Raw genomic sequence first — 11,863 nt, forward strand, 5'->3', positions numbered from 1 at the left:
ATTTTAGGATGAGGTTTGTTAGACCATCGAGCTCTCTTTCTATTACTTTCGATTTTCACACTGCCCAGTTGTATATACGAACAGCTAACAATGTTTAAGCGATGTGGTGTGTTCAATGTTTGTGCCGTAACTCGGTCACCCAGTGTAAGCCTAAAAGACAATCTTCCAGCCTGGCGTCAAGCCTGACCAACCAGAGCATTGCGGTTGGTTAGCTCAGCTGGTGAGAGCGTGGTGATACTAACGGCAAAGTCGCAGGTTCCATCCCCGTGCGGACTATCTGAAATTTTTTATAATTTTACGCTTTTCCCGCACATTTAAAATACAAACATTATAAGGAAGCCAATGCACACAAATTCTCACGGGGGATTTATTTGGATTAACATCCATTGCAACTTTGCCACCGGGGCTGGAGACTTGCTGCAGCTTCCCTGGTGGTCTAGTGGTTAGGATTCGGCGCTCTCACTGCTGCAGCCCGGGTTCAATTCCTGGTCAGAGAACAGTGTGTTTTGGGGCTGTTTGAATTGCCACCATACAAAGCACACTTATAAAATAATGCTCTCCCCTGATTCAGCTTTCCACACCACTGCTCAACATAATTCTTCATACAGCAATACAAAATGAATTTCCTTGACTTCTGTAAAATGTGTGCTGTTTCAAAGTCAGCAGGAATTGATTTCTGTCATCATTAAGACTGACTGATTGAAACTTTAAACAGTGTCAGGAGAGTCACGGTTTTTATCAGTCTTCCGTGAATCTTCTTGCCCACTGCATCTCCCTAACACACTTACCTTATCAGAGGCACGACTATCAATCAATTCGTTGCCAGTTTGAAAAATGCATCATTTGAAACTTAGCAACGTGTGCAAGACTGGAATCAGAGAGTCTGTGGGCCATGAAAACTTAACCTGAGCATTAAGATATTCATCAGCCCTTCCTGTATTGCTCAGAACCCCACTGAGTGAGGAACGAAGAGACCACAGGCCGGGCATGGAGCTTAGTCATTTTCAGGTCTGTGTGGGGCACAGCACCATACCTGCAGCTGAAGATTGAACTTGATTTCAGTTTGGCACTTGATCAGTGCGGTGAGAGCGCCGAATCCTAATCAGTAGACCAGCAGGGAAGCTGCCAGCAAGCACAGCAACACAGTCTTTCCTGCTTGCTCCTTTGAATTTCGCGCCAGGCAAACTGTTGGAATGAGGTTTGTTAGCTTAAAGAGCTCTTTTACCTGCCCAGCTTCATTCCCTAAAACTAAGTCCAGAACCGCCCCCTCCCTGGTTGGGCATGGATGTTGCTTTCCACTTATCAGCCCGACTGAATGCTGTCCAGGATTTCCATCATGCGGGCACAGACTGCTTCATTATCTGAGGAGTTGTGAATTGAACTGAGCATCCCAACTTCTGACCTTACAACGGAGGGAAGGTCTTTGATGAAGCAGCTGAATATGTTGGGCCTAGAACACTGCCCTGAGGTACTCCTGCAGCGATGTCCTGGAGCTGAGATGATTGGCCTCCACCAACCACAACCATCGTAATTTGATCTAGGTGTAAATCCTGCCAGTTGAGAGAGCCCCTGTGATTCCCATTGACTTCAATTTTCCGAAGGCTCCTTGATGCCACAGTCGGTCAAATGATGCAATGATATCAAGGGCAGTCACCTTCAACTCACCATTGGAATTGAGCTCTTTAATCGATGGTGCAACAGAGGCTGTAATGAGGTCTGAAGCTGAGCGGTCCTGGGGGAATCCAATTTGAGAATATTGGAGCAGGTAATTGGTATGTAAGCCACACCATCCATCACTTGTGGTGATGATTGAGAGTGGAGTGATTCGGCAGTAATTGTCCGCTTTACATTTGTCCCACTTCTTGTGGACAGGATATACCTGGGCAATTTTCCACTTTGTCGGGTAGATACCAGTGTTTTAGCTGTACTAGAACAGCTTCCCCGAGGCGTGGCTATTTCTGGAGCACAAGGTTATAGTGCTGCAGACGGAGTGTTGTCGGAGCACATTGCATTTGCTGTAACTAATGAGCTCAACTGTTTCTTAATATCGCTTGGAATTAATCGAATTGAATGATGACTGGCTTCTCTCAGGATGGATACAGACACTTCAGCTTTGTCTTTTGCATTCATTCATCTTTTCTGTTTATTTACTCCATCTAATCATTTTCTTGATTTTAAAAACCTCTGTCAAATTTCCTCTTAGTCGTCTATGCTCTAAGGAGAACAGCTCCAGCTTCTCTGGTCTATCCGCGTAACGGCAATCGTTCATCACTGGAACCAATGAAGTAAATCTCTTCTGTGCTCTCTTCAAATCCTTCATGTCCTTCTGAAAGTGCGGCGCCCAGAATAGGACTCAATACTCCACCTGCTGCCAAACTAGTATTTTATATTGGTTATCCACAACTTCATGCCATTTGGACATTATGCTTCTATTTATATAGACAAGGATCATACATGGTTTATTAACAGCGTTCTAAAGCTGTTCTGCCACCTTCAACGAATTGTTCACAAACACCCCCAGTTATGTCTGTCCGTTAACCCTTTTAAAATTATTCAATTTAGCTTGTAATCTCGTCTTATTCTTCCTACCAAATCATATCAACTCACAATTTTCAGTGTTGAATTTCATCTAAATGTGTCCGCCCATTACAACAGCCTGTCTATGTCCTCCTTTTTTAAAATTCGTTCATGGGATGTGGGCGTCGCTGGAAAGGCCAGCATTTATTTTCCATTCCTAATTGCCTTTGGGAAGGTGGTGGCGAGCCGTCTTCTTCAACCGCTGCAGTCCGTGTTGTGAAGGTAGTCCCATTGTGCTGTTAGGGATGGAGTTCCAGGATTTTAACCCAGCGACGATGAAGGATGGTGTGTGACTTGGAGGGGAACTTGGAGGTGGTGCTGTTCCCATGCACCTGCTGCCCTTGTCCTTCTAGGTGGAAGAATTCACGGGTTTGGGAGGTGCTGCCGAAAAAGTCTTGGCGAGTTGCTGCAGTGCATCTTGTAGATGGTACTCACTGCAGCCATGGTACACCGGTGGTGGAGGGAGTGAATGTTTAAGGTGGTGAATGGGGTGCCAATGAAGCAAGCTGCTTTGTCCTGGATGGTGTCTAGATTCTTGCGTATTGTTGGAGCTGCACTCATCCAGGCAAGTGGAGATTATTCCATCACACATCTTGTCTGTCCCTTGTAGATGGTGGAAAGTGTTTGGGGAGTAAGGAGGTGAGACACTCGCCGCAGAATACCAACCCTCTGACCTTCTCTTCTTGATACACTATTTATATGGCTGGTACAGTTAAGTTTATGTTCAATGGTGACCCCCAGGATACATATGCTGGGGAATTCGCCGATGGTAATACCGTTAATTGTCATGGAACGGTGGTTAGACTCTCGGTTGTTGGAGATAGTAATTGCCTCGCACTTCTGCGGCGCAAATGTTACCTGTCACATATCAGCCCAATCCTGAATGCCGCCCTGGTCATGTTGCATGCGGGCTAGGACTGCTTCTTTATCTGAGAAGTTGTGAATTGCGCTGAACACTGTGCAGTTATCATCGAACATCCCCATTTCTGACCTTATCTTGAAGGGAGGGTCATTGATGAAGCAGCTGAATATGTATGGGCCTAGGACACTACCATGAGGAAATCCTGCAGTGATGTCCTGGGCTGTGATGATTGAACTTCAACCACCACGAATTGAAGTCTCTTACTCTCTTCCTCACTGTTACATGTTTCGTATCCTCTGCAAATTTCAAAATTTTGCCTATACCCCCAAATCCATGTCGTTAATGTATGCCAAGCACAGCAGTGGTCCGAGTAGTGAACCCTAGGGAACACCAATTTACACCTCTATACATTCTGCAATAACAGCCATTCACGACAAATCGCTGTTTTCTATCCCTTTGCCCCCCTTTATATCCATGCTGCTACTCCCCCTTTTATTGCATGGGCTTCAAATTTACTCAGATGCCTAATATATGGAGCATTATCAAACGACATTTTAAAGTCAATATTCACAATAACACAATCACTGCCCTCACCCACCCTCTTTTTTATCTCAGCAAAAAACTCAATCATGTATCCCACATAACTCTCTTGCGCAAAAATCATTTGACGCTGGGTCAATTGTTAATTTTAAATCTGATATTGATAGATTTATGTTACCCAAAGCAATCAAGGGACATGGGGCAAAGCCTGGTAAATGGAGTTAGGTAATAGATCAGCCGTGATCACCTTGAATGGCACGAGGGGCTGAATGGCTACTACTACTGTTCCTATGTTGCTATGCTCCTGTGTTCCTAACAGGTTTATTGGGGATCGCCAGCTTATATTTCTGAGGTTATGACGGATTACTGGGTCGACAGCCAATATATCTGTGATTAGGAGGGTTTATTGTGACCAACTGCCTATATATATATGGGTTTATCATAATTTACTGCAAACTACAGCCGTTATATCTGGGGTTATCAGGGTTCACTTGGATTACCAGCTATATTATTGAGTTTTTCGGGATTTACTGGGATCAACAGCCTATATATTTTGCTGTCCATAGTTTATTAGAATTGCCAGCTTACATGTTCAGTATTTATTGGGAAAGTGTTCCTGTGTAACAGCCTCTGTCTGTAGCATAACACATTCTGCCGAGTCTCCGAGATAACCAGAGCCTCACAATAAGATATATTTAGGTGCAACCTCCAGAATGATAAATGCTTATTGAGATCAGTGACTTCTAGATAAGGTGGCTCTTACAGAGCACGGTTCAGTGAAGTGCACATCGTTCAATGAACATCGTTATATTTTTAAGCAATGCGAGGAGCTCACGGGTTTCTAAGTCATTGAGCTAAAGACAATCCATTCAGCTGCCAGTTCTGCATCCCTTTTCTCATTATCAGTGATTACCCACCAATGCAAGACTGCCGCATCTACACTCTACCCCTGAACATCGGCCTCTCTTAAATTTCTCCCATCTGCCTACCGCTCTTTGACCCCATTCCAACTCGGTGTCGTACCACCAGCTTAATCAGAAAACAATTCCATATCTACCACTGGCACATCTCCCGCCTTAATTTTGACCACATCCCAACCACCACTGAAAAACTCATCCGTTTCTTTTCATCTCCGATGTCAAGACTTCCAATAATCTTCCAGGCGGCCCCCCATCATCTACCATCCATGAAATTAAGAGCATTCTCATATCTGCAACGCATATCATAGCACAGACCAAGGCACACTGCCTAGCACCTCCGTCGTTACTAAACTGTATTCTGGTATGCAAACGTCTCAAATTTATAATTCATATTATTGTATTTATCTCCATCATTGCCCTATAGACTATTCAGGTGCTGCAACTTTCCCCATAAATTTCCCATTCTATACTACCCGTCTGCTGTCCACTCCCTTTCCTTTCAGCTATCTGGGATTCACGTATGAAATTCTCTCATTAAAAACAACAGCAGCAACAACTTGTATTTACATAGCACCATAAACGTGGAACAATGTCACAAGGCGCTTCACAGGAACGGAATCACACAGAATTTGACACCCAGTAACATAAAGAGATAGTAGGACACAAGACTAAAAGCTTCGTCAAAAGTTAGAATTTAAGGGGCGTTTTATGAGGAGAGAGTGTAGAGATTCGGAGGTTTACGGAGCGATTTGTAGAGCCTAGGGCTTAAACGTACTCTTGGCCCCTCCCTCTGACCGTTTAATACATTGCTTAACAAACTTCCCACTTTGACTGAGAATATGGTCAGTTCTCTTATTTCCTCCTTCTTTGCTATGAGGTGTCCCTCTTGTCTGGTGGAAGCATCGAGAGAGCGTTTTCTCCATTAAATGTGATATATAAAAAATAAGGTCTTTTTGCTGATGAAATATGAATTCCTAGAATTAATATCGTATCATGGCCGTTTGCACAGATTAGTCAGTCCCACAATGCAATGGTTAATATTATATGGTAGTGGTGATTCAGTGCTGGTCAGTGAGATGGCGTGGCAAGTGCATGGGCCGAATTAGAATCAACAGGTGCGCTTCAATGTGATAGATGGCCAGTTAAAAGGGTAGTGCTGAGCTCAACAGGCAACTCAGTGCTGGTCAGTGGGAAGGAGGGGATAGAGGGCTGAATGGTACAAGGTTAAACAATTGACTCATTACAGGTCAGTGAGATGGGGTTAGTGGTACCGATATTGCAGGCTCAATTGGCGAGTCAGTGCAGGTTACTGAGATAGATCGGGTAGTGGAACTGCAGGTATGAGGCTCAGTGGATAAGTCAATGCTGGTCAGTGAGTTAGAGCGAGGGTGGGCTAAATAGGTGAATTAATGCTGGTCATTAAGATGGAGGGGTAGTGTAAAGGGCAGTACTGGCCACAACAGGCAAAAAAATGTTGGTCAGTGAAATCGAGGGAGTCGTGCGAAGTGCAGTACGAGGGTCTATAGGTGAATCAATGTTGGTTAGTGAGATGGAGATGTACTGGAACAGTAGGTGCTTTTAGGTTCAGTGGGTGAATAGCTGCAGATGATTGAGATGAACACCGAGTAAAGGAACTAGCATTAGGCGCGTCAGAATGCTGAAGGTATATTGCATTGACCTGTACTGTACTGTAAAACCCACTGCTCAGTGAAGGGGTCAAGTTGTGGTTATATATTTGGTGAACTAATTGATACCCCACAGGCCAAAGAGACAATTGCATGAGCAGAACTGAAAGGCGACTGTTGGTCTTTCATGGTAAGAAGTGGGTAAAACACAGGGCATCAGTGAGTAGACGGAGTGAGTGGCAGAGTGCCGCTTTTGCAGCTAAACCATATCACCAGGTCGGAAGTTGCTGAAGGTGTGGGTGGCACGCTTGTTCAGATAATCTCTGTCCAATATCAAAAAAACACTAAAATGTGGCAGTAATATGGTGGAGAACAAACGCTTGATCAGCTGGTCTCAAATCCCTCTCCCTGTTAATTAATCAAAAATATTACATCTTATATCAATCAATAATAAACGATCTCTCGCATTTCTGCATTTAAATCTGGTCAGTGCTTGTTCCAAAGTTGCCTACATTACAACAGTGAGTAGTTTCTGTCTTTCTTTCTTGCTTTCTTACATTTATTTTTCTTTCTTTATAACTATTTTTCTTTCTTTCTGCACAACATACATATTGGCCCAGTAATTCCTCTCTCAACGTGTGAGTACGGACGGGGTACTCACGTGTGTGCCCGGAGGAATTGCCAGTTTTCAGCATGCACAGCGCATGCAGGGAAAACCGGCATTTCCTCTCCTCTGACCCAAGGGGTTAAGAGGCTGAACGCGTGCGACTACACAGGCAGCACGTGCGACTTGGATTTCCTTTATTTTTAGAGAGTTGCGCAAGTGTAAAACCTCCGGTTTTTACACATTGAAAAACCACACGTAAGTACTTAGTTTTACAGGTAAGTGGTCTATTAATACAATTTATTAAAAAAATGTCCACAGGTTTAATATTTTTAAAGAATTTACAGTGAGGTAAGTTTAGTTTTAGCCCCGATTTTTTATATAATAATTTTTTTCAAATTTTAAAATTATTGTTTAAAATAGTTTTTTTACAGTTATTTATGGTTCATTTAAGTAGTGCAATGCTTTTTTTAAATTTTCTTTCAAGTTTAAGTAGTGTTTTGGGGCCAGGAGTTTTCATGAGTTTGACAGCTCTTACTTTCAAACTCATGAATGAACTTTTGCAACCTCCCATTGGTTGTCCTGTGCTCACGTGATCCCAGCCGGCTCATCGCACTAAGTACGCCGCTGGGTCACGCACGCACAGCGGGTCAGTGAGAGGAAATGCAATGCGGGCCAGGATTGAAATGTCAGCGCGCCGGGTAAGTGCACATCGGGGGCTTGCACGCGCGGCAAGCTCCCGATCCTAATTTCAGGGCCATTGTGATGGATGTCATCAACTGGAATAGATATGTTCTGCGGTGAATGGATTTTATGTTAGATGGGGCCCAGAATAAATGCTCAGGCTATGTTTTATAAATTCTTAGAACAGAAGGAGAATGTTGCAGTGCTGGAAATCTGAAATAAGGGGAGAACATGTAGTAAACAGTCAACAGGTCAGGCAGCATCTGTGGAAACTGCAGCGCAGGGACTGGAGGGTGTGCTGCACACTGGGATTAACATTATTATTTAAGTTCATAAGTTTCCTTTGTTTAGCTTTGTGCTAATGTTCTTTGTTAGTTTTTACCTCTAAAAAGGCGCAATTGTGTTTTTTTGTTTGACACTGGGACATCCTGGTCTTTCCTTGTAGCTTTACTAAGGAAAGGCATCTATGGAAGTTCTTGTTAGAATTCTAAGACTTGTATGAATATATGAATGTGCAGCCTGTCTCCTGACCTTATGGGTTTGAATGGATTGGGAATTCCGCTCTTCTTGTTAACATTCTTGTTCTGAAATTTGCTGGCGTCATCTGTTTGTTCAATGACTGCAATTAAACCCAATCAGCAGGGGAGCCGACTTTCTGACTGGATGGAATTCCTCTTCAATAAATAAGGGGCTTTTTTTTCAACGTGTCAATTGGAGAATCGCTCCCAGCATCACCACCAACCATCGAATCATCGAATCTAACAGAAAGGGATAAAATGTCTCTTGGTTTTCTAATCAAGCTCAAGATTCTGTGGGTGATTAATGAGATACAAATGATTTATTACCCCTTCCTGGCTGCAGTCGGTGTCCCAGGTAAGTTACTACCTGGGTCAGGTACTTCAGGAACTGGAGAATAAAAGTATGTGACATCTTATTCTGTGTGGGCAGCTCTTTGTTTTATTACTTTCCTTATATGACAGCAGTAACTACACTTCAAATTACTGCTCAGGCAGTATAGCACTATTGGACATCCGGAGGTTGTGAAAGATCCGATAGAAATGAGAACTCTTCTTTCTTTCCAACTTTCAGTCATTCTTTCTTTCTTTCTTTCTTTCCTTCTTTCTGTCTTTCTTTCCAACTTTCTTTCTTTCTTTCTTTCTTTCACTCTTCCTTTCTTTTACTTTTTCCATTCTTTCCTTTTATAGATTTCCAACTTTCTTTATGTTGTGTGTTTAATGTTGACTCACGTTTCTTTTATTGTTGTCAAAGAAAATCTTGCAATTTTCACGAAATTTTTCCTTCATTCTTTATTTCTTCCTTTTCTTTCTGTTTTCTCTCTTTATTTTTTCTTTCATACTTAATTCCTCCCTTCCTTCATTGCTTCCTTCCTTATTTCTTTCTTTCTTTCTAACTCTCTTTCCTTTTTGCTTTCTTCCTTATTTTCTTGCGTTCTTTCTTTCTTATTTCATTCACTCTTTCTTCCTTTCTTTCCTTTCCTTCACTTTTTCCCATCTTTCCTTCTGTTGTAGATTTCCAGCTGTGTTGATGCTGTGTGTTTAATGCTGACCCAGGTTCCTTTTATTGTGGTGAAGAAACTTTAGCAATGCTCGCAAACTATTTCCTTCCTTCTTTCTTTCTTTCTTTCTTTCTTTCTTTCTGTCCTTATTCTGTTCTTTATTTCATTCATTTGCTCTTTACCTTTCATCTCACTTAATTTCATTTTTTTGTTTGGTTCTTTCATTTTTTCATTCTTTCTGTCTTTCACTCTTACCTTATTCCGTTCTTTATTTAATTCTTTCACTCTTTCTCTCCTCCTTACTTAATTTCTTTGTTTCTTTCTTTTAACCTTTCTTTCTTTTTTCTTTCTGTCTTTCTTTCTTTCTTCCATTCTTTATTTTATTCTTTTGTTCTTTCTCTTTCTTCTTATTTAATTTATTTTTATTTCTTCTATCCTTTCTTATGTCTTGCTTTCTTTTCATTCTTTATTCCTTCCTTTATTACATTCTATCACTCTTTCCCTCTCTTCTTTCTTAATTTCTTTCATTCTTTCTCCTTTCCTTCCTGCATTTCTTTCTTCATTTCGTTCTTTCTTTCTTTCTTTCTTTCTTTCTCTCTTTCTTAATTTATTTCTTCTTTCCTTCCTTTCTTTCTTCCTTTTTATTTTTTTCTTCATTTCTCTCTTTCTCTTTCACTCTTTCTTCCTTTCTCTCTTATTTTCTTTCTTTTCCTTCTTCCTTTCTTCATTTTTTGGTACTTTTCCTCTATTTTTCCCTTTCTTTATACATTATTACTCTCTTTCTCCCTTTCTTCTTTATTGCTTTATTTCCATCTTTCTATTTTTCTCTGGTGTTTGTGTTTTATAATGGCACAGGCTCCACTGATGTGAACTCACAATCACTGGTTCAATGCAATGACTGGTGCGTCCTAACTTGTCACAATAGTTACATTTCAGCCAATCGCTTTAAGACCCCATTGTTCTTTCAGTCTACAGCAGGAGACATGTCCCGTGATTATTTTCTTTCCTTGCTGTAAATACTGAGTCAGAATGTCAGACGATAAATTGCTTTATGACCTCACACAGTCTTCGGATTCTGCAGGATACTTTCATTTATTTCGTTGTACAAATCAATCCTAACAGATAAATCACAAATGCATCGATGATCCAATATGATTCAGCTGTCTCACTTTCCAACGTTACCTGCTCTATGTCAGTGTCACAGTTTCTGAAATGTTACGATAGAATAGTAAGATTGATTTACTGTTTATTATTACTCAACTCATTTAATGATTTAATTTGAGTAATTAATTAGCATTATTAATTAATCCCGTGCATCCGTGGTAAAGTTCTTCATATCTCTGTGTAGGACACTTGCCATTTTGGTACTGTTCATCGTATCTCTCATTTGTATCCACAATGTTTGAAAGGGGAATGTTTTGCGATTGAACCCACTCGATCAATGATTGTGTCATGCTCTGTTCATTAATTGCAAATCGACTGATTTCACAGCATCTGAGGGAGAGAACAAGATTAACATTATTTGTCTAGAATTAAGCTCTTTGCTGAAATCTCAAGATGGTGTGTTATATTATCATTCATATTATGCCACCATTTACAAGAAATGACCATTGTTACAAATGTTACATGTAATTCAATTCCAAAACCTACCATGAACTACACTAAATGTTAATTTTTTGCCTTTGTAGATTTAGTGATTCTGTATATACAATTACCGAGCATGGAGCGTAGTGTGACTATAACTCGTCTGAACCAATGATTGACCATTGGTAATCCAGGAGCAGAGGATCTGACTGTGCCTCACGTCTCACATCCAAAACAAGCAGGGATACTGTATTTAATATGTCAGGCCAGTAGCAGAAAAGTGGAAGAAATACATTACAAGCATTGAATGGGAAGGTTTGATTTCTGAAATTATACTCAAGCGCTCAATGGTTTGAACAAAATTGACCACAGTAATTGCATGAGCAAAGAGTGGGTGTCGCTAGCTACCTGTTCCATTCAGAGTGCTCCTACTAATCACCCACTCCTCTTACTCCCATGCCCTTTTTCGCATCACCCCACCTCAGGACATTTAGTTCAAATATAACACCACTACAACAAACTCACACACACACTGCAATGCAACTTTCAAAATGTCCCAACTGTTGCAAGTGAGGCTCCCAATTCCCAATTGGATGCATTTGTATATATACTAAACTCTAGTTTCTGTTTTTAACCTTGGTTTGTTTAACAAATGCGATGCAGACTTTTAATCTTCTTGAGCCTGTTTCGCCATTCAAATAGATACTGGATGAGTTTTAGCTTCGCTCCATCGACCAGCCTTGGTTCCATATGCCTAAACACCCTTGTCTATCAATAATCTATCACTTTCAATTTGATATTTTACTGGAGCCACAACCTGAAAAGCATTTTTGGGGAGAGAGGTCCCGATTTATACTTCCCTTCTTGTAAGAATATAAGAAAATAAGAAGTAAGAGCAGGAGATGGCCATACGGCCCCTCGAGCCTGCTCGGCCATTCTATATGAACATAG

This window comes from Somniosus microcephalus, unplaced genomic scaffold (assembly GCF_052327205.1).
Source record: "Somniosus microcephalus isolate GS21.2 unplaced genomic scaffold, FLI_Smic_1.0 unresolved_chr4, whole genome shotgun sequence".
Lineage (NCBI taxonomy): Eukaryota > Metazoa > Chordata > Chondrichthyes > Squaliformes > Somniosidae > Somniosus > Somniosus microcephalus.